This window comes from Hordeum vulgare, chromosome 6H (genome assembly GCF_904849725.1).
Source record: "Hordeum vulgare subsp. vulgare chromosome 6H, MorexV3_pseudomolecules_assembly, whole genome shotgun sequence".
Lineage (NCBI taxonomy): Eukaryota > Viridiplantae > Streptophyta > Magnoliopsida > Poales > Poaceae > Hordeum > Hordeum vulgare.
In genome coordinates this window covers 427,002,157-427,023,985 of record NC_058523.1, presented here as the reverse complement: position 1 = coordinate 427,023,985, position 21,829 = coordinate 427,002,157, and positions in this window count along the sequence as shown.

The following is a 21,829-nucleotide window of genomic DNA, read 5'->3' as shown; positions in this document are numbered from 1 at the left end:
CATCGTAACCCCCCTAGAGGACAATGGTCATATGTTTCCATTTACCTTTATTATCATTTAAGACATACGTTACCTGTAAGGTATGCAATTATTAGCCACTACTCCACCCCTGTGCACCGAATCATTATGAAGGGTAGCGCACTCTATATAAGCCACCCTTCTCCACTGGTGCAGGGATTAGCAATTCATTGTAATCCATATTCCACTCGACAACAAGATCCCAAGAGCACTGAGAAGTAGGGCTTTTACCTCCACCTTAGAGGGGCCTGAACTCATACAACCTCGCCGTAGCTAAGGCTCTACCCATCCTTTCGTACCCTACACATCTACTGTCAGACTTATACCCACGACAGTCATGACTTCTCCAAACCCACTTTCAATAATATTGCAAATATCATATTCGTCATGAGGCTTAAACAAATTTTCAAGATCATAAGAAAAATCATCGCCCCACTCATGATCATTGCAACAAGTAGTGGACAAAGCAAAACTAGCATCCCCAAGCTTAGGGTTTTGCATATTTTTAGCATGATTGTCACTAATAGAATTTATAGTGAAAGCATTGCAATCATGCTTTTCATCCAAGGAGCCCTCGTGAATCACTTCATAAATTTCTTCCTCGCAATTTTCAGATTCACGCATCTCAAGAAAAAATCCATAAAGATAGTCAAGTGCACTCAACTTACTAGCAATTGGATCAACATAATTGGATCTCTTCAAGAAATTAGCAAGCAGATGAGGATCCATATCACTAGATTTTCAGCAAGCGAAGATGCAAGCATATTGAAGGCACATGGCACACACGCGAACAGAAAGCAAGCGAGAGAAAAGGGCGAACGAAAAAGGCAAACGAGAAAAGGCAAACGAAAAAGGCAAATGAAAACGGCTAATGTGAAGTGGGGGAGGGGAAACGAGAGCCAACTGGCAAAAAAGGTAAATGCAAGAGATGAGTTTATGACACCTACTTGGATAGATCTCCTCCCCGGCAACAGCGCCAGAAATCCTTCTGCTACTGCGACAACAGACCTTCCCTGGCGACGGCACCAGGAATCCTGCTGCTACGGCTACGCCTATAGGGACATCCATGGAAAATATGCAAAGGATTTCCTCGCGGCCTTGGAGCCTCGCGTTGGTGTTCCCTTGAAGAGGAAAGGGTGATGTAGCACAGCGGCGGTAAGTATTTCCCTCAGTTTGAGAACCAAGGTATCAATCCAGGAGGAGGAGCATTCAAGTCACAAGTACCTGCACAAACACAAAGAGCTTGCACCCAACACTATGAAGGGGTTGTCATTCCCTTATAGATTGTTTGCAAAGTGAGAACTGAAAGCAAAGAGTAAACAAAGCAAAGTAAAAGTAAACGTGGAAACGATAGTTATGAATAGTCCCGGGGGCCGTAGTGTTCACTAGTGGCTTCTCTCATGAAAGCAAGTAGACGGTGGGTGAACGAATTACTCTCGAGCAATTGATAGAACCACGCAATGTCGTGACATTATCTATGGCAATGATTATATCTATAGGCATCACGTCCAAAACAAGTAGACCGATACTTTCTGCATCTACTACTATTACTCCACACATCGACCGCTATCCAGCATGCATCTAGTGTATTAAGTTCAAAAGAACAGAGTAACGCCTTAAGCAAGATGACATGATGTAGATGAACAATCTCAAATCTATGATGAAAGCCCATCTTGTTACCCTTGATGGCAACAACACGATGTGTGCCTTGCTGCCCCTTCTATCACTGGGAATGGTCACCACACGGTATGAACCCAAAACCAAGCACTTATCCCATTGCAAGAATCATAGATCTAGTTGGCCAAAGAAAACCCAAGACTCGGATAGACTTACAAGGATATCAAATCATGCAAATAAGAAATCAGCAAAGACTCAAATATAATTCATAGATAACCTGATCACAAATCCACAATTCATCGGATCTCGACCAACACACCGCCAAAGAGGATTACATCGGATAGATCTCCATGAAGATCATGGAGAACTTTGTATTGAAGATCCAAGAGAGAGAAGAAGCCATCTAGCTACTAACTACGGACCCGTAGGTCTGAAGTGGACTACTCAAGAGTCATTGGAGAGGCGATGATGTTGATGTAGAAGCCCTCCAATTCCAAAGTCCCCTCCGGCAGGGCACCGGGTAGGGTCTCTAGATGAGATCTCGCGGAAACGGAAGTTTGCGGCGGCGGAAAAGTGTTTTTGTGGATGCCCTGATTTTATCTGGATTTTTAGGGAATTTATAGGCCAAAAAGCTAGGGCAGGGGAGCGCTAGGGAGGCCACAAGCCTGGTTGCCGCGGCCCCCCTGGTCGCGGATACAGGGCTTGTGGGCTCCCTGTGGGGCCCCTGCCTTGGCCCTCACGTCCTCCGATATTCTTCCGTTCTGGCAAAATTTATTTCGGGGATTTTATTCCGTTTGGACTCCGTTTCAAAATCAGATATGAAAAGAGTCAAAAACACAGAAAACACAGGAACTGGCACTTGGAACTGAATTAATAAGTTAGTCCCAAAAAAGATATAAAAGGTAAACAAAACATCCAAAGTTGACAAGATAAAAACGTGAAACCATCAAAAATTATAGATACGTTTGAGACGTATCAGAATTGTACCGTGAAGTGAAATAACAGCCCAAGAAGTGGTAAATATCAACATGAAAACATGATGCAAAATGGACGTATCAACTCCCCCAAGCTTAGACCTCGCTTGTCCTCAAGCGAAAGCCTGGCTCAATAAATATGTCCACATGTTTAGGGAGAGAGGTGTCGACAAAACAAGATACGAACATGCATGCATCATGATCAAGATCAGAACAACAATACCAACATATAATCTCTCATGCTAAAGTGATAATTCCTTCACAAAGTAAAGCATGGATCAAGAACCTTACCGAGAAGTAACAACCGATACCCTTTAGTCATTGAAGCAATTGCAATTTATCACAACATCGGAAAGAGTCAAATAAGAGCCTGTAAAGCAAATCCACATACTCAAGCATTCTTTCGTTCTCTACAATTGCTACAACTCACGTGGTACCCATGAGATCAAAGTTTCAGTTGGACACAGAGAAAGATAGGGGCTTATAGTTTCGCCTCCCAACTACTTACCTCAAGGGTAATGTCAAAAATAATAATTCATGGATACTTACATCCAAGTTGACATATGAATATAGATCTTTCCCTAGCACATGACGTTGGCCAAGATAATGGCGAAATAAGGAATTGGTGTCGATCACCATGACTCCTTTAAGGACAAAAAGTAAAGGTACAAGATAGGCCCTTCGCAGAGGGAAGCAGAGGTTGTCATGCGCTTTTGAGGTTTGGATGCGTGTCCTCTTAGTGCGGAGGAACGTCAAGTTATATTGTCTCCTGTGATAAAGAACTTTATTATGCAGTCTGTCGCTTTTATGTGTTCCTCATCACGGGGTTCGTACAAAGATTATTTTCCACACACTAATAGATCATACATATTAGAGAGCAATTTTTATTGCTTGCACCGATGACAACTTACTTGAGGGATCTTATTCAATCCATAGATAGGAATGGTGGACACTCATGGAAAAACTAGTTTGAAGGTTTATGCATGCACAAGTAGTATCTCTACTTGGTGCGTGAGGTTTTGTCTAATATGCGGTGGAAGCAATCGTCACATGCTAAGGGATCTCTAATCATATAACATTGTTCGGACCCAAGAAAACACAATTCATTATGTTGTCTTCCTTGTCCAACATCTACTTCTAGGCATGTAATAGTTTAGTGAATGTTCACAATCATAGATGGTGTCAGAGATGATATATTTATATGTGAACCTCTCCTTCTTTATCACTTCCTATTAATTGCAACAATGACCAAGGTCTACGTTTATCAACCCTCAACAAGTCTCAATCATTATTCTTTTTATATGTGAAGCCATCACTTCCCGTAAGATCATTACATGATCTTTCATGCTTTTGTTCTATTCTCACTCTTTCTTATATGGCTCATGAGCTCGAATACATCGGGGGTGACACAAAGAAAAACTTAAGACTAAAACACTAAGACTTTTAAAACTACTAGAGAAAAAGAAAGAAAACTGAAAAGGAACAAACTAAAACAAAGGTAAAGGCAAAAGATGTGATGGTGATACGATACAGGGGCAACTCCCCCAAGCTTGGCACAAGCCAAGGGGATTGCCCATACCAATGCTCAGTTGTCTTCCTTTGGTGGTGAATGTGGAGGAGTTGTTGCACATGTCTTGAGCTTCTTTAATTTCCACTTGAGCATAAAATTCTGCTCCCTCAGATCATCATTTTCCTCTTCAACCTTCAACACCCTTTGGCATAATTCCTGCTTACTCTCCTACAAGAAACGAGAAGGGATAAACAAGGTCTTAGTCTTCTTCCTTTAGTCAGGGAGGCTCGACTTCTTGAACTCCACATGAGTGTGTCCAGGTTGAGGTAGAGGAGCCTCCTCTTCATCGGAACTTGTTTGTTCCTTCCCCTTCAGACCATAATCTTCTTCCTCATGAGTGGTCCCGCCATAAGGATCCAAGTCCACATAGACCTTGGGATTAGCAAGGTAATCAGACACATAGCTCTCCCCCTCTGATTCCTGAGAAGAAATCTAGACCCAGATCTGCGGCAGAAAACAGGCTCGAAACGAAAAACAGAGGAAATCTGCATGATGCAGGGGTTAGACCAAACGGGAGTATATATAATGATTTTTTTCAGACCAGAAGGAGTACCTTGCACGAAAACGGAGTCTGGGAGGCACACGAGGTGGCCACAAGCCCTCACGGCGTGGCCAGGGGGTGGGCCCGCGCCGTGCAGGCTTGTCGCCTCCTCGCGCACTTTCCGGACTACTTCCATTTTTTGTATTTTTTCAAATATTCCAAAACGGAGAAAATTTCCTACTCGAAAAGTTTTGGACTCTGTTTTCTTACCGAATCACGTACCACTTCGTTTTCGGAGTCTGAAACAGGCTAATAAATATCCCTTAGGTATTCTTCCGGAGTTATGTGATGTCTACTACGCAACCTTCTCCTTGTAGACGTTGTTGGGCCTCCAAGTGCAGAGGTTTGTACGACAGTAGCAATTTTCCCTCAAGTGGGTGACCTAAGGTTTATCGATCCGCGGGAGGCATAGGATGAAGATGGTCTCTCTCAAGCAACCCTGCAACCAAATAACAAAGAGTCTCTTGTGTCCCCAACACACCCAATACAATGGTAAGTTGTATAGGTGCACTAGTTCGGCGAAGAGATGTTGAACCAAGTGCAATATGGATGGTAGATATAGGTTTTTGTAATCTAAAATTACAAAAACAGCAAGGTAACAATTGGTAAAAGTGAGCACACACGGTATTGCAATGCGTGGAAACAAGGCCTAGGGTTCATACTTTCACTAGTGAAGTTCTCTCAACAGTGATAACATAATTGGATCATATAACTAGCCCTCAACATGCAACAAAGAGTCACTCCAAAGTCACTAATAGGGGGGAACAAACGAAGAGATTATTGTCGGGTACGAAACCACCACAAAGTTATTCTTTCTGATCGATCTATTCAAGAGTTCATACTAGAATAACACCTTAAGATACATATCAACCAAGACCCTAATGTCACCAAGATAATCCATTGTCACCTCAAGTATCCGTGGGCATCATTATACGATATGCATCACACAATATCAGAATCATCTATTCAACCAACACATAGAACTTCAAAGAGTGCCCCAAAGTTTGTACCGGAGAGTCAAAACGTGTGCCAACCCCTATGCATAGGTTCCCAATGTCACGAACCCGCAAGTTGATCACCAAAACATACATCGAGTACTCACATGAATCCACGTGTGCCAACCCATATGCATAGGTTCCGAATTGTCACAAACCCGCAAGTTGATCACAACAGATAGACACGTGCAAGACATACATCAAATGTTCTCAAAGACTCAATCCGATAAGATAACTTCAAAGGGGAAACTCAATTCATTACAAGAAGGGAGAGGGGCAAGAACATCATAATATCCAACTATAGTAGCGAAGCCCGTGGTACATCGAGATCAAGACATCTCAAGAACACGAGAGAGAGATCAAACACATAGCTACTGCTACATACCCTCAGCCCCGAGGGAGAACTACTCCCTCCCCGTCATGGAGATCACAGGGATGATGAAGATGGCCACCGGAGATGCATTCCCCCTCCGACAGCGTGCCGGAACGGGCTCCAGATTGGTTTTTGGTGGCTACAGAGGCTTGCGGCGGTGGAACTCCCGATCTAGGTTTCTTTATGGAGGCTTCCGTATTTATAAGACCAGATGGCGTCGAGATCAAGTCAGGGGGACCCATGAGGAAGTCACAAGCCCTTGTGGCGCGGACAGGGGGGTGGGGGCGCCCCCCAGGCTTGTGGCTTCCTCGGGACTCTTCTCCGGTATTTTTGATATTTTCCAGCAAAACTCTTTTTGGGGATTTTCTTCTGTTGGGACTCCGTTTCAAAATCTCCTCTGAAAGGGGTCAAAAACATGGAAAAAACAGGAACTTCCACTTGGCACTAAGTTAATACGTTAGTCCCAAAAAATATATAGAAGGCATGCAAAACATCCAAAGTTTGAGAGGATAATAGCATGAAACCATCAAAAATTATAGATACGTTGGAGACGTATCAAGCATCCCCAAGCTTAGCTGATGCTCGTCCTCGAGTAGGGAAGTGATAAAGAATGAATTTTTGATGTGGAATGCTACCTAGCATAGTTGTCCTTTGCAACTTCTTTCACATGGCATGAATGTTCAGATCCGTAAGATTGGAAACAATAGTTTGCTATTGACATGAAAACAATAATACTTCAAGAAAACTAGCAAAGTAATCATGAACTTTCAAAATAACAAGGCCAATGAAAGTTATCCCTACAAAATCATATAGTCTGGCTATGCACCATCATCCTCACACAACTAATGTAAATCATGCACAACCCCGATATTGGCCAAGTTATTGTTTTCCCACTCTTACTTTCTCAAACTTTTTATAACTATCACGCAATACATGAGCGCGAGCCATGGATATAGTACTATAGGTGGAATAGAGTGTGGTGGTGGTTGTGAGACAAAAAATAGGAGATGGTCACATTGACTCGGCATATCAAAGGGTTATGGAGATGCCCATTAATAGATATCAATGTGAATGAGTAGGGATTGCCATACAAAGGATGCACTAGAGCTATAAGTATGTGAAAGCTCAAAAGGAAAACTAGTGGGTGTGCATCCAACTTGCTTGCTCACGAAGACCTAGGGAAATTTTGAGGAAGCCCATCATTGGAATATACAAGCCAAGAGATATAATGAAGATTCCCACTAGTGTATATGGTGGTGACAAAACGACAGGCTCTCAATCATGAAGAACATGGTGCTATCATGAAGTACAAGTGTGGAAAAAGATAGTAGCATTGTCGCTTCTCTCTTTTTCTCTCTTTTTTTGGGCTCTTAGGCCTCTCTTTTTTGTTTTCTTTTCTTTTATCTTTTTTTTGGGCTCTTTGGCCTCTTTTTTATTTATTTCCTCACATGGTACAATGCTCTAATAATGATGATCATCACACTTTTATTTACTCACAACTCAAAGATCACAATGATGATGAATCCATATAGGAAATGCCTCCGGCAGTGTACCGGGATGTGCAACGAACTAGCATGGCGTATGATGTTGAAACATCTTGCTAGCTATCTTACAATCATGCAATGGCAATATGAGAGTGACGACACAAGACATGAGACGGAACGGTGGGAGTTGCATGGCAATATATCTCGGAATGGCTATGAAAATGCCATAGTAGGTAGGTATGGTGGATGTTTCGAGGAAAGGGATATGGTGGGTTTGTGCACCGGCAAGAATTGCGCGGCACTAGAGAGGCTAGCAATGGTGGAAGGTGAAAGTGCATCTATACCATGGACTCACATTAGTCATGAAGAACTCACATACTTGTTGCGAAAGTTTTTATTAGTAATCGAAACAAAGTGCTAAACGCATACTCCGAGGGGAAGGGTTGGTAGGTGTTAACCATCGCGCGATCCTACCCTCAACACAAAGGATGACAATCAGTAGATCAATTATGCTCCGACTTCCTAACATAGCGGTTCACCATACGTGCATGCTACGAGAATCACTAACTTCAACACAAGTATTTCTAGATTCACAACACCCTACTAACATGACTTTTAATATTACCAAATCCATGTCTCAAAACTATTTGAGAGGAATCAAGACTTCTCTTTCTACTCAATGCACATGATGATGGAGGTTTTTGCATCCTCTTTGGGTACCTATCACATGTGGACCTAGTTTCATAGCATAAGCCAACTACCAAATCACGCACCGCCGTGCTCTAAAGATATAAGTGAAGCACAAGAGAAAAAGTATCTAGCTCAAAAGATATGAGTGAAGCACAAGAGCAAAAGTATCTAGCTCAAAAGATATAAGTGAAGCACAAGACTAAAAGTATCTAGCTCAAAAGATATAAGTGAAGCACTATGAGCATTCTAGCAAAATCACGATGAGTGCATGTCTCTCTCTCTCTCAAAAAGGTGTGCATCAAGGATTATTGTGACCAAATAAAAAGAAAATACTCCTAAGATACAGGACGCTCCAAGCAAAAAACAAATCATGTGGTGAATAAAAATATAGTCCCAAGTAAAGTTACCGATGGATTGAAGACGAAAGAGGGGATGCCTTCTCGGGGCATCCCCAAGCTTAGGCTTTTCGGTATCCTTGAATATGGCTTGGGATTCCCTGGGCAGCCCCAATCTTAGGCTCTTGCCACTCCTTGTTCCATAGTCCATCGAAACTCTACCCAAAACTTGAAAACTTCACAACACAAAACTTAACGGAACTTCGTGAGATGGGTTAGTATGATAACGAGAAATTCAATCACTTGGGTACTGTCAAAACAAGGCTCGTAATTATTTTCACACAATGCCTACTGTATCTTATCATTTCCACAATTCATATTACTCAAAATAATCTATGGAAACACCAAAACAAGCAAACTATGCATTGAAAATAGAATCTGTCAAAAACAGAACAGTTTGTAATGATCTGAATGATTACCACACTTCTGCACCTCCAAAAATTCTGAAAAATTACGGCAGTTAGGGAAATTTGCATATCAATTATCAGGAAATAGAATCAACTCAAAATCTCTTTCTGTATAGAATTGAAAAATAATTTCATGAGCATAAAGTTTCTATCTTTTTCCAGCATGATCAAACAACTATCACCCAAGCTATCATAAAGGCTTTACTTGGCACAAACACTAATTAAAACACGAAAAAAACAATCATAACAGAATTATGATGGTGTGAAAAAAGCAAAACAGAAAGCAAAAAGAAAAAATAAATTCATTGGGTTGCCTCCCAACAAGCGCTATTGTTTAACGCCCTTAGGTAGGCATTGATTTAAATGATGCTCACATAAAAAGGTAAGGATTGAAACATAACGAGAGCATCATGGAGCATGTGGCTAGCACATTTAAGTCTAACCCACTTCCTATCATAGGGATTTTGTGATCAAACAATTTATTGGAGCAAGAATCGACTAGCATAGGAAGGCAAAACAAGCATAGCTTCAAAAATTTCAACACATGGAGAGGAAGCCTTATACTATTGCAATAAGTAGAAGCATATGATCCTCTCTCATACTAATTTTCAGTAGTATCATGAATGAATTCAACAATATATCCAACACCTAAGGCTTTCTTTTCATGATCTACAAGCATAGGAATTTTACTACTCTCCACATAAGGAAATCTATTCTCAAGAATAGTAGTGAGAGTATCGTAAAAGACTTGAACACTAGAAATTGTGTCCACAATGAAAAAGCAAGGTTTAGCAAAGTGGTTTTCGAAAGTATGACAAGTTTTATCATCCCTCTTCTTCAAATCATAAGTATCCTCACAATAATCATCATAGATAGGGGGCATGCTTTCATCAAAATGATTTTGATCATTCAAAGTGGAAGAACTAAAAAGATAATATTCATCAAATATAGCATCCCCAAGCTTGTGGCTTTACTTATCATTAGCATCATGGGTAATCAAAGAATTTGTGCTAACAAAATTGCAATCATGCTCATCATTCACATATTCTATGCCAAGCATTCTATGTAATTCTTCTTTCAGCACTTGAGCACAATTTTCCTTCCCATCATGCTCACCAAAGACACTGAGCATATGAGCCATCCTCAATTCCATTTTTTGTATTTTTCTAGCAAAAGAACAAGAAACAAAAAGATTCAATTGCAAGATCTAAAGATATACCTTCAAGCGCTAACCTCCTCGGCAACGGCGCCAGAAAAATGCTTCGTTGACGGGATGTTAGTGCCGCTTACCTAGCCTCCCCGGCAACGGCGCCAGAAAAATGCTTGATGTCTACTACGCAATCTTCTGCTTGTAGACGTTGTTGGGCCTCCAAGTGAAGAGGTTTGTAGGACAGTAGCAATTTTCCCTCAAGTGGGTGACCTAAGGTTTATCAATCCGCGGGAGGCGTAGGATGAAGATGGTCTCTCTCAAGCAACCCTGCAACCAAATAACAAAGAGTCTCTTGTGTCCCCAGCACACCCAAAACAATGGTAAGTTGTATAGGTGCACTAGTTCGGCGAAGAGATGGTGAAACAAGTGCAATATGGATGGTAGATATAGGTTTTTGTAATCTGAAATTACAAAAACAGCAAGGTAACAATTGGTAAAAGTGAGCACGAACGGTATTGCAATGCGTGGAAACAAGGCCTAGGGTTCATACTTTCACTAGTGAAGTTCTCTCAACAATGATAACATAATTGGACCATATAAGTGGCCCTCAACATGCAATAAAGAGTCACTCCAAAGTCACTAATAGCGGGGAACAAACGAAGAGATTATTGTCGGGTACGAAACCACCACAAAGTTAGTCTTTCTAATCGATCTATTCAAGAGTTCATACTAGAGTAACACCTTAAGATACATATCAACCAAGACCCTAATGTCACCTAGATACTCCATTGTCACCTCAAGTATCCCTGGACATCATTATACGATATGCATCACACAATCTCAGAATCATCTATTCAACCAACACATAGAACTTCAAAGAGTGCCCCAAAGTTTGTACCGGAGAGTCAAAACGTGTGCCAACCCCTATGCATAGGTTCCCAATGTCACGAACCCGCAAGTTGATCACCAAAACATACATCGAGTACTCACATGAATCCACGTGTGCCAACCCATATGCATAGGTTCCCAATTGTCACAAACCCACAAGTTGATCACAACAGATAGACACATGCAAGACATACATCAAGTGTTCTCAAAGACTCAATCCGATAAGATAACTTCAAAGGGGAAACTCAATTCATTACAAGAAGGGAGAGGGGGAAGAACATCATAGGATCCAACTATAGTAGCAAAGCCCATGGTACATCGAGATCAAGATATCTTAAGAACACGAGAGAGAGATCAAACACATAGCTACTGGTACATACCCTCAGCCCTGAGGAAGAACTATTCCCTCCTCATCATGGAGATCACCGGGATGATGAAGATCTCCACCGGAGATGGATTCCCCCTCCGGCAGGGTGCCGGAACAGGCTCCAGATTGGTTTTTGGTGGCTACAGAGGCTTGCGGCGGCGGAACTCCTGATCTACGTTTCTTTGTGGAGGTTTCCGTATTGATAAGACCAGATGGCGTTTAGAACAAGTCAGGGGGACCCACCAGGAAGTCACAAGCCCTTGTGGCCTGGCCAGGGGGGTCCGGGCTTGTGGCTTCCTCGGGACTCTTCTCCGGTATCTTTTTCTTCCGGTATTTTCAATATTTTCCAGAAAAAAATCTTTTCGGGGATTTTCTTCTATTTGGACTCCGTTTCAAAATCTCCTCTGAAAGGGGTCAAAAACATGGAAAAAACAGGAACTGGCACTTGGCATTGAGTTAATAAGTAAGCCCAAAAAATATATAAAAGGCATGCAAAACATCCAAAGTTTGACAGGATAATAGCATGAAACCATAAAAAATTATAGATACATTGGAGACGTATCATTATGGTATTGATAATATTGCTTTCAACATTTATGGGAGTACCTGAGATATAATGCTTGATTCTCTGCCCATTTACCACTCTCGGACAATTACCTTCTGTGTTGTTGATCTTGATAGCACCGGAACGATATACTTCCTCAACAACATAGGGACCTTCCCATTTAGAGAGAAGCTTGCCTGCAAAGAATCTTAAACGAGAGTTATATAGCAAGACATAATCACTTTTGTATCCTCTTATCATGCCACCTCTTAACCTTCTCTTTGAACAGCTTGGCATTCTCATATGCCTGAGTTCTGCACTCATCAAGCGAGCTAATATCAAATAACCTCTTCTCACTGAGAAGTTTGAAATCAAAGTTGAGCTCTTTGACTGCCCAATTAGCTTTATGCTCTAGCTCAAGAGGTAAATGACATGCTTTACCGTACACCATTTTGTACGGAGACATGCCCATGGGATTCTTATAGGCAGTTCTATAAGCCCACAGTCCATCATCGAGCTTCTTAGACCAATTCTTTCTGGACCTGTTGACAGTCTTTTGCAGAATCAGTTTAATCTCTCTATTACTTAGCTCTACTTGACCACTGGACTGAGGGTGATAGGGAGACGCAATTCTATGGTTGACATCGTAGTTAGCAAGCATTTTAGGGAAAGCACCATGAATGAAGCGTGAACCACCGTCGGTCATTAGATATCTAGGGACTCCAAATCTAGGGAAGATAACTTCTTTCAGCATCCTTATAGAGGTGTTCTGATCAGCACTACTAGTGGGGATAGCTTCTACCCACTTAGTGACATAATAAACATCAACTAGGATATGAGTATACCCGTTGGATTTTGGAAAAGGTCCCATATAATCAAAGCCCCAGACAGCAAATGGTTCAATGACAAGTGAATAGTTCATAGGCATTTCCTGATGTTTGCTAATATTACCTATTCTTTGACATTCGTCACAGGACAAGACAAACTTACGAGCATCCTTGAAGAGAGTGGGAAAATAGAAACCTGATTGCAATACCTTGTGTGCAGTTCTTTCTCCCGCATGGTGTCCTCTGTAGGCCTCAGAGTGACACTTCTGTAGGATCCTTCCCTGTTCATGTTCAGGAACACAACGTCTAATAACACCATCTACTTCTTCCTTATAAAGGTGAGGATCATCCCAGAAGTAATGTCTCAAGTCAAAGAAGAATTTCTTCTTTTGCTGGTACGTGAAACTAGGTGGTATGTATTTGGCAACGATATAGTTTGCATAATCAGCATACCACGGTACACTACATGAAGCATTGATGACATTCAATTGCTCACCGGGAAAGCTATCATCAATAGGTTGTGGGTCATGAAGAACGTTCTCCAACCTAGACAAGTTATCTGCTACTGGGTTATCAGCATCCTTTCTGTCGACAACGTGCAAATCAAATTCTTGTAGCAAGAGAACCCATCTGATAAGTCTAGGTTTAGCGTCCTTCTTCTCCATGAGGTACTTAATAGCAGCATGATCAGTGTGAATAATGACTTTGGAATCAACTATGTAAGACCTGAACTTTTCACATGCAAACACGACTGCTAAAAACTCCTTCTCCGTAGTAGCATAGTTTCTCTCGGCACTGTCTAGAGTTTTACTAGCGTAGTGAACAACATTCAACTTCTTATCGACTCTTTGCCCTAGAACAACACCAACAGCATAATAACTCGCGTCACACATGATTTCAAAAGGTAAGTTCCAATCAGGTGGTTGAACAATAGGTGTAGTTATCAAAGCCCTCTTAAGTATTTCAAAGGCTTCCTAATAATCATCGTAAAAAACAAAAGGAATATCCTTTTGTAAGAGATTGGTAAGAGGCCTAGAAATCTTAGAGAAGTCTTTGATGAACCTTCTATAGAAACCAGCATGACCAAGGAAACTTCTTATACCTTTGATATCTGTGGGGTATGGCATTTTCTCGATTGCATCAACCTTAGCCTTATCGACTTCGATACCTCTTTCAGAAATTTTATGTCCTAAGACGATGCCTTCATTAACCATAAAGTGGCACTTCTCCCAATTCAAGACAAGATTGGTGTCTTTACATCTCTGCAAGACTCGATCAAGGTTGATGAGGGAATCATCAAAGGAAGACCCGTAAACGGAGAAGTCATCCATGAAAACCTCAACAATCTTTTCACAAAAGTCAGAGAATATATAGCCATCATACATCTTTGCAAAGTGGTAGGTGCATTACATAAGACAAAAGGCATACGTCTATAAGCAAAGGTACCGAAAGGATAGGTGAAAGTGGTTTTCTCCTGATCAGATTGTGCAACTGGTATTTGGGAGAAACTAGAATAACCGTCTAGAAAGCAGAAGTGTGTGTGTTTAGACAACCTTTCTAGCATTGGGTCGATAAAAGGCAAAGGGTAATGATCTTTCCTAGTGGCTTTATTCAATTTCCTAAAATTGATCACCATCCTATATCCAGTAATAATCCTCTGTGGGATCAGTTCATCCTTATCATTAGGGACAATGGTAATGCCTCCCTTCTTAGGGACGCAATGCACCGGACTCACCCAATCGCTATGAGCAACAGGATAGATAATACCCGCTTCCAGGAGCTTTAGTATTTCTTTTCTCACTACTTCTTTCATATTAGGATTTAATCTCCTTTGATGATCAGCAACTGGTTTGAAATCAGGATCAGTTTTAATCTTGTGCTGGCATAGAGTGGGACTAATGCCCTTAAGATCATCAAGAGTATATCCAATAGCAGCACGGTGCTTCCTCATAGTTTTTAGTAACTTCTTTTCTTCATGCTCTGAGAGTCTAGCACTAATAATAATAGGATATATCTCTTTTTCATCAAGATAAGCATAGTTAAGAGTATCAGGCAACTGTTTGAGCTCGAACACAGGATCACCCTTTGGTGGGGGTGGATCCCCAAGCAGTTCAACGGGCAAATTATTCTTAAGGATAGGATATTGTTCTAAGACAACTCTATCTATCTCATCCCTTTCAACCATATGCATATCATTTTCGTGCTCAAGCAAGTATTGCTCTAAGGGATCAGTAGGAGACACGGCAATAGAAGCTAATGCAATAGTTTCATCCTTACTAGGCAGCTCTTTTTCATGAGGGTGTCTACCAAACTTGGAGAATTTGAACTCATATGACACACCTTCAAAGCCAACAGTGACAATTTGCTTCTCACAATCAATATGAGCATTGACAGTATTTAGAAAAGGTCTGCCAAATATGATGGGACAAAAGCTATCTTGTGCGGTAGCAAGAACGAGGAAATCAGCAGCATACTTCGTTTTACCACACAAGACTTCAACATCCCTAACAATTCCCACATGGCAGATAGTATCTCCATTGGCAAGCTGAATAGTGACATCAATAGGCTCTATCTCAATAGGTGCAATATCATCTTTGGTTTCATCGTATAAGGATTGAGGTATTGCACTAACACTAGCACCCACGTCACATAAGCCACGATAACAATGATCTCCTATCTTAACAGAAACCACAAGCATGCCAACAACACGCCTATGTTTGTCTCTAACGTGAGGTTTAGCAATTCTAGCAGCATCTTCACAGAAGTGAATATTATGTCCCTCAACATCGTCCCATAGTGATTTTGGTGGTTTGAAGACTTATAGGTTAAGTATCTAATGTGTTTGTGAGTGTACACAGGATCTATAAGTCATTGAGGAGTTTGAGATATTTGAAGAATATCGACCCCTAAAAATATATGTCTTCGGTTGAAGAAATTGGTCTGAAGCTGAAGAAATGAATCGCGAGGAATCTGTGATGAAATTGATATTCCCCATGAAGATACTGATATTGAGGAATCCGGTGTGTCCTGAAGAAAATCACTCTCAAGAATTTGAAGCATGAAGATTTACACTTTCTGTTTTATTTTCTTCGCATTTGAGTAATAGGATCACGGTACTGTTAAAGGGGGTCGAAGTTACACTTTGGAATGAATTTCCTCATGATGCTCAACCCAAGCCTAATCCTACCAAAAGCCTCAAGTGAGGAATACGAGTGACATGAGGACTCTCACAGTTGAGGGTTCCGACCGTTTCGATAGCCATGCCAAGTCATTGGTCTTATCCACTCCAACGGTCATATTATTTAAGGGCATTAGTGTCAAATCATGTCGGGATGCTCCCAGGATATAAATAGCCACCCCCACAATCATTAGCTGGTTGGCTTTTCCGTTAGAAACTGACACTTGTCATAAGAGCAACCCAATTCCTCAGAGTCTTCGAGAGTAATTCATCAGTGAGGAAATACCCCATACACCGAAACCACAAACCAAACCTAGTGATTGAGCATCACTGAAGAAGTTGTTCCTGTGTGGGACTGAAGCCTTTTACCTTTGAGGACTGTGCATCCTCCAGACAGTTAGGTGTCATGGTCTAGAGCTTTCCAGCAGTCAATTGTGGATCGCCAGGTGATCAAGTTTGTGAGGGTTTGGAAGTCTGCCCTGAAGACTTACCACGAGTGTTGGGCGAGGACTGTGTGTCCTTAGCTCAAGGAGAATACGGTAGGGACTGTGTGTCCTTTGGTTTCAATACCAAGCCGCTCCAAACCAGATGTACGACTGTCACAGCAGTTGGAACTGGGTCATCAACGACTGTGTTCACTGAGAAATGGGTTCTAATTCCTCAATTCCTTACTTTCCTCGTATTATGTGTTGATGACTTTCACTGTGATTGTTTGAAGAATTTGCTGAAGACTTTCTCTGAATTTCCTCAACCCCAAATTCTTCATGTCAGTTAATCCTCATCTATATTCTGCGTGCCTGCTCACAGTGCAATCTGTTTTCACATTCTTCACTCTGAAAACTGTTGTTGTGAAACTTTGCACTTCTGATCCTTTACTGTTTCCGCTGTAAGTTAGTCATCAGTGAGGAATTTCCTCAAAAGGAATTTCCTCAGTGATGAAATTCTAAAAATCTCCTATTCACCCCCCTTTAGTCGATATAACGCACTTTCAATTGGTATCAGAGCAAGGTACTCCCTTGTTCTGTGTGATTTTGGTTTAACCACCTGGAGTTTTAGTTATGTCGAGTGCAGGCATGTTTAAGGTGATTGTAGCATGTCCTACCTACGAAGGAAAGAACTTTCCCTTCTGGAAGAACAAAATGCAAATGCATCTACAAGCTATTGATAATGATCTCTGGTATATTGTGGAACATGGCGTCCCCATCATCTCTGCTAGTGTCGCTGCTGCTGATGTGAAGAAATTCAAGCAACTCGATTCTCAAGCGAAGAACATCATCTGTGGCCATCTGAGCCCAGGCCAGTTTGGAAGAGTAAGTGCTTTGGGCTCTGCAACACTGATCTGGGAGAGATTGTGCAAGGTAAATGAAGGAGTATCAACCCAGCGTGACTCTCGTGTTGATGTTCTTCGCAATCTCTTCAATCGCTTCAAGAGACATGACAATGAAAGATGCCAAGACACCTTTGATCGCCTCACTGACATATCAAATGAACTGCAAGCACTGGGAGCTCGAGACATTACTGATCATGAAGTAGTGAAGAAACTGCTGAGATCTTTGGATTCTTCATTTGATACTTTAGTTCTGATGATTCAAGAAAGACCAGACTACAAGATGGTTGATCCAGCTGATATACTTGAATGGTTAAATACTCATAAATTCCAGCTAGAAGAAAAGAAAGATCTATATGGACCAAGCTATTCCAGACCACGTGCACTGAAGGCTAGAGCAATTTCCACATCTGAAGAAGAAGACACAGATGACAGCATTGGTGACCCTGAAGAATTTGGACAGGAGCTTGCAGTGCTCGTGAGGAAATTCCAGAGATTTACACGACGTGGCCAGTTCGGTAAATCTTCAAGAAGAGACATGAGGAAATCAGAATCTTCATCTGAGAACTACAAGAAACGAACCTGCCACAAGTGCAAGAAATCAGGTCATTACATTGCTGATTGTCCCCGTTGGGGAAAGGAATCAAAGAAGAAGAAATACAAGGATGACAGTTCTGATGACTCGAAGAAGAAGAAGAAATCTTCAAAATCCTCATCTTCAAAGCCCTCATCGCACAAGAAGACTAGTTTCAGAAAGGCTCGTGCACTTATTGGCAAGGAAATGGACTCCGAGGCAGAATCAGAGGAATGTGATGAAGAAGAGGGTTCTGATGAAGACTCGGAATCCGGACAGGCTAGTCTTGCACTGGCAACCACTTTCGTCAGCAAGTCAATCTTCAACCTTGAAGAAAATGATAGCACCATCCACACCGATGACTATGCTGATGACTTCACTCCAACCTATTGCTTCATGGCAAAAGGTTCAAAGGTACCAAATAATGCCTCCTCCTCTGATTCAAGTGACTGTGAACCTAATGATTATAAGAAACCCAGTTACAGTAAACTTGCTACCATTGCCACTAAACAACAAAGTGCCCTGGAAAAGCTTCAGAAACTACTAGATAAAAGTGATGATCTGTTGAATGATGAAATGAACCTTACCCAAATCCTCACTGAAGATGTAAAAAGTCTTCAGTCTAGATTTGATAATCTTCAGGATCATTATGATACACTCCTCAGTGATCATGAGAAGCTTTCCTATGAATTTCTTCAAAGGAAGCTTGATCTTGAGAAGCTGAGGATGTCTCATGATGATCTTTGTATGGAAAATGATTCATTACTAGCTCAACATATCAACGCTGGTCAAGTTGAATTCATTCCTCCATGTCTTAATTGCATTGAACGCGAAACTGCTAATTCCTCATGAGAATCATCAAATGCTACTATTGCTACAAATTCTTCAACTGCACCTGTTGTGTCTATTTCCTCACTTGAGGAAAACACAAATGTTACTGATGAAAATGCGGGGTTGAAGGAATTGTACGTGACAGGCATATACAAACGCCTCAAAGGACATCAAACCCTTTGTGATATGCTCAAAAAGCAGATCTTGAACAGGAACCCGAGGAAAGAAGGAATTGCCTTTGCGAGGAAATTAAATGTTGATGGATCTTATTGGAAACCTGAGCAGTATCCCAAAACCTCATGGGTTGCTGCTACTGGGCCTCCTTTTGATCCATCTAATCTAACTCGCTTTTCATGTGAATTACCCTATTCCTCAGATGAGTCATTTGACTCCAACTATAAACTGTTCAAAAATCAATCTGGTAAAGTATTTGCTCGATATGTTGGAACTAACTGCAGGAATGGCCCTCCCCTAAGGAAAATCTGGGTTCCCAAAAGCTGTCTTGAAAATCTTCAGGTGAATGTCCTCATGACACCACCACTGAAGAATCTGAACCCCAGATCAAATTCCTCAGGAGGACCAAAGTCTTCAAGAGGATCAAAGTCCTCAACTGGTCAAAACTATGCTCGTACCCATGCTAATGCGTCTAACATGCAGGGAAACTACAAGGAATATGAATATGAGCGTTACTCCTCAAATCATTATGTTCATAAATCCTCTAACCAGTTCTCTGCATATTCATATGAGTACTTTAACCCTCCTACTATTAAGAGAAGTGCATTGGCTTCAATGCCACCTTTCTCATATGGTGCTCGCGGGATGATGAATGCTTTGCCACCCCTTCAGATGTGGGTGGTGAAGAAATCGAACTAATCAGTTCTGCAGGTCAGGTCTCCAGATGAAAATCATCATCTGAAGAATTTGCTGGAGACCCGAGGAAATGCTTGTTAGGACGCAAGCTAATGATTGATGAAATAGAAATATTTCACAGGTCCTTATATTTCTGTTATGATGAAATTCTGATCTGATGAAATTAATATCATATTCTTCAAATCTGAAGCATATGAGATGGTAAGCTGTACTAATTCATCTGCAGGATGAAAAACCCCAGAATACTGAGTGGGTTCTTGATATTGGCTGCACACATCACATGACTGGTGATAAAAGCTTACTGATGAATATGCCATTAACTCCATCACCTCTGAAGCAAATCAGATATGCTGACAAAGGTAAAAGCAAGGTATTGGGACTTGGCAAAGTGGCTATTTCCAAGGATAGGCATATGGACAAAGTGATGCTTGTTGAATCCCTTGGTTTTAACCTAATGTCTGTCTCGATGCTTTGTGATCTTGGTATGATTGTTATCTTTGGTAGATATAGATGTGTAGTCATCATGGAATCTGACAGATCCAAAGTCTTCGAAGGTGTAAGAAGAGGGGATTTGTACATTGTTGATTTCTCTACAGGTCCTCAACCATCCACTTGCTTACTAGCAAAAACCTCAGAAGGATGGTTGTGGCACCGAAGACTAGGTCATGCAGGCATGAGGAATTTGCACACGCTCGCGAAGAAGAAGAATGTCATCAGCATCAAATCAGTCAAATTCCTCAAGGATCATCTCTGCGGTGCTTGTGAATCTAGGAAAATGACCAGATCCAAGCATCCCTCGAAGACTATCATGACCACTACACGTCCATTCGAATTGCTTCATATGGATCTATTTGGACCTACTCACTATGCCACACTAACCAATGCAGCATCTTTATATGGCTTCGTCATAGTTGATGATTATTCCAGATATACTTGGGTGCATATCATAGTGTATAAAACCGAAGTGCAGGAAATCTTCAAACGATTTTCTTCAAGAGCCTCGACGAACTTTGGCATCAAGATCAAACATATTAGGAGTGATAATGGAACCGAGTTCAAAAACACTGGTCTTGATGATTATCTTGATGAACTAGGCATTACTCACGAATTATCTGCTCCTTATACTCCTCAGCAGAATGGTGTTGTCGAAAGGAAGAACAGGACTCTGGTTGAAATGGCAAGAACTATGCTTGAAGAATATCAGACTCCTCGTCGCTTTTGGCCTGAAGCAATCAACACTGCATGCCATATCATCAACAGGGTATATCTTCACAAATTCCTCAAGAAAACCTCATATGAACTCCTCACTTACAAGAAACCCAATGTAAGTTATTTCAAAGTCTTCGGTGCAAAATGCTGGATTAGAGATCCGCACCATAGCTCAAAATTTGCGCCTAAGGCACATGAAGGTTTTATGCTTGGTTATGGAAAGGACTCGCACACTTACAGAGTCTTCAACAACTATCACAACATAGTTGTTGAGACTTTAGATGTGCGGTTCGATGAAACTAATGGCTCGCAAAGAGAGAAATTGCCTTCTGATCCAGATAAGGTGTCTCCTGAGGAAGCAATAAAGGTCAAGCCTACTGAAGACATTGTCCCCACTGAGGAAATTGGTGAAGAAACGATCCCCATCACTGATGAAAATCAAGAAGATGCTCCTGAGGAAATTGCACTAGAACCACTTCCTCAGCCCAGACAAAATCCTCAACCAGCTCATCCGAGGATTGCAAATGAAGTAGAACTTGACAAAATCCTCAACAACATCAACGCGCGAGGTCCTCTCACTCGCTCAAAAGCTTCACACTTAGTTAACTTTTGTGGGCATTTTTCTTTTGTATCCATCATAGAACCCTCAAAAGTTGCTGAGGCTTTTCTGGAACCGGAGTGGATCCAAGCTATGCAAGACGAACTTCTTCAATTCAAGCTGAATGACGTGTGGGAGCTCGTCAAACGACCAGATCCTCGCAAGCACAACATCATCAGCACCAAGTGGATTTTCCGAAACAAGCAAGATGAGGACGGTCAAGTGGTGAGGAACAAGGCACGACTTGTAGACCAATGCTACACCCAGGTTGAAGGAATAGATTTCGATGAAACTTTTGCACCTGTTGCTAGACTTGAAGCTATTCGAATACTACTTGCTTATGCTAATCATCATAAAATCATCTTATAACAAATGGATGTGAAAAGTGCATTCCTCAATGGT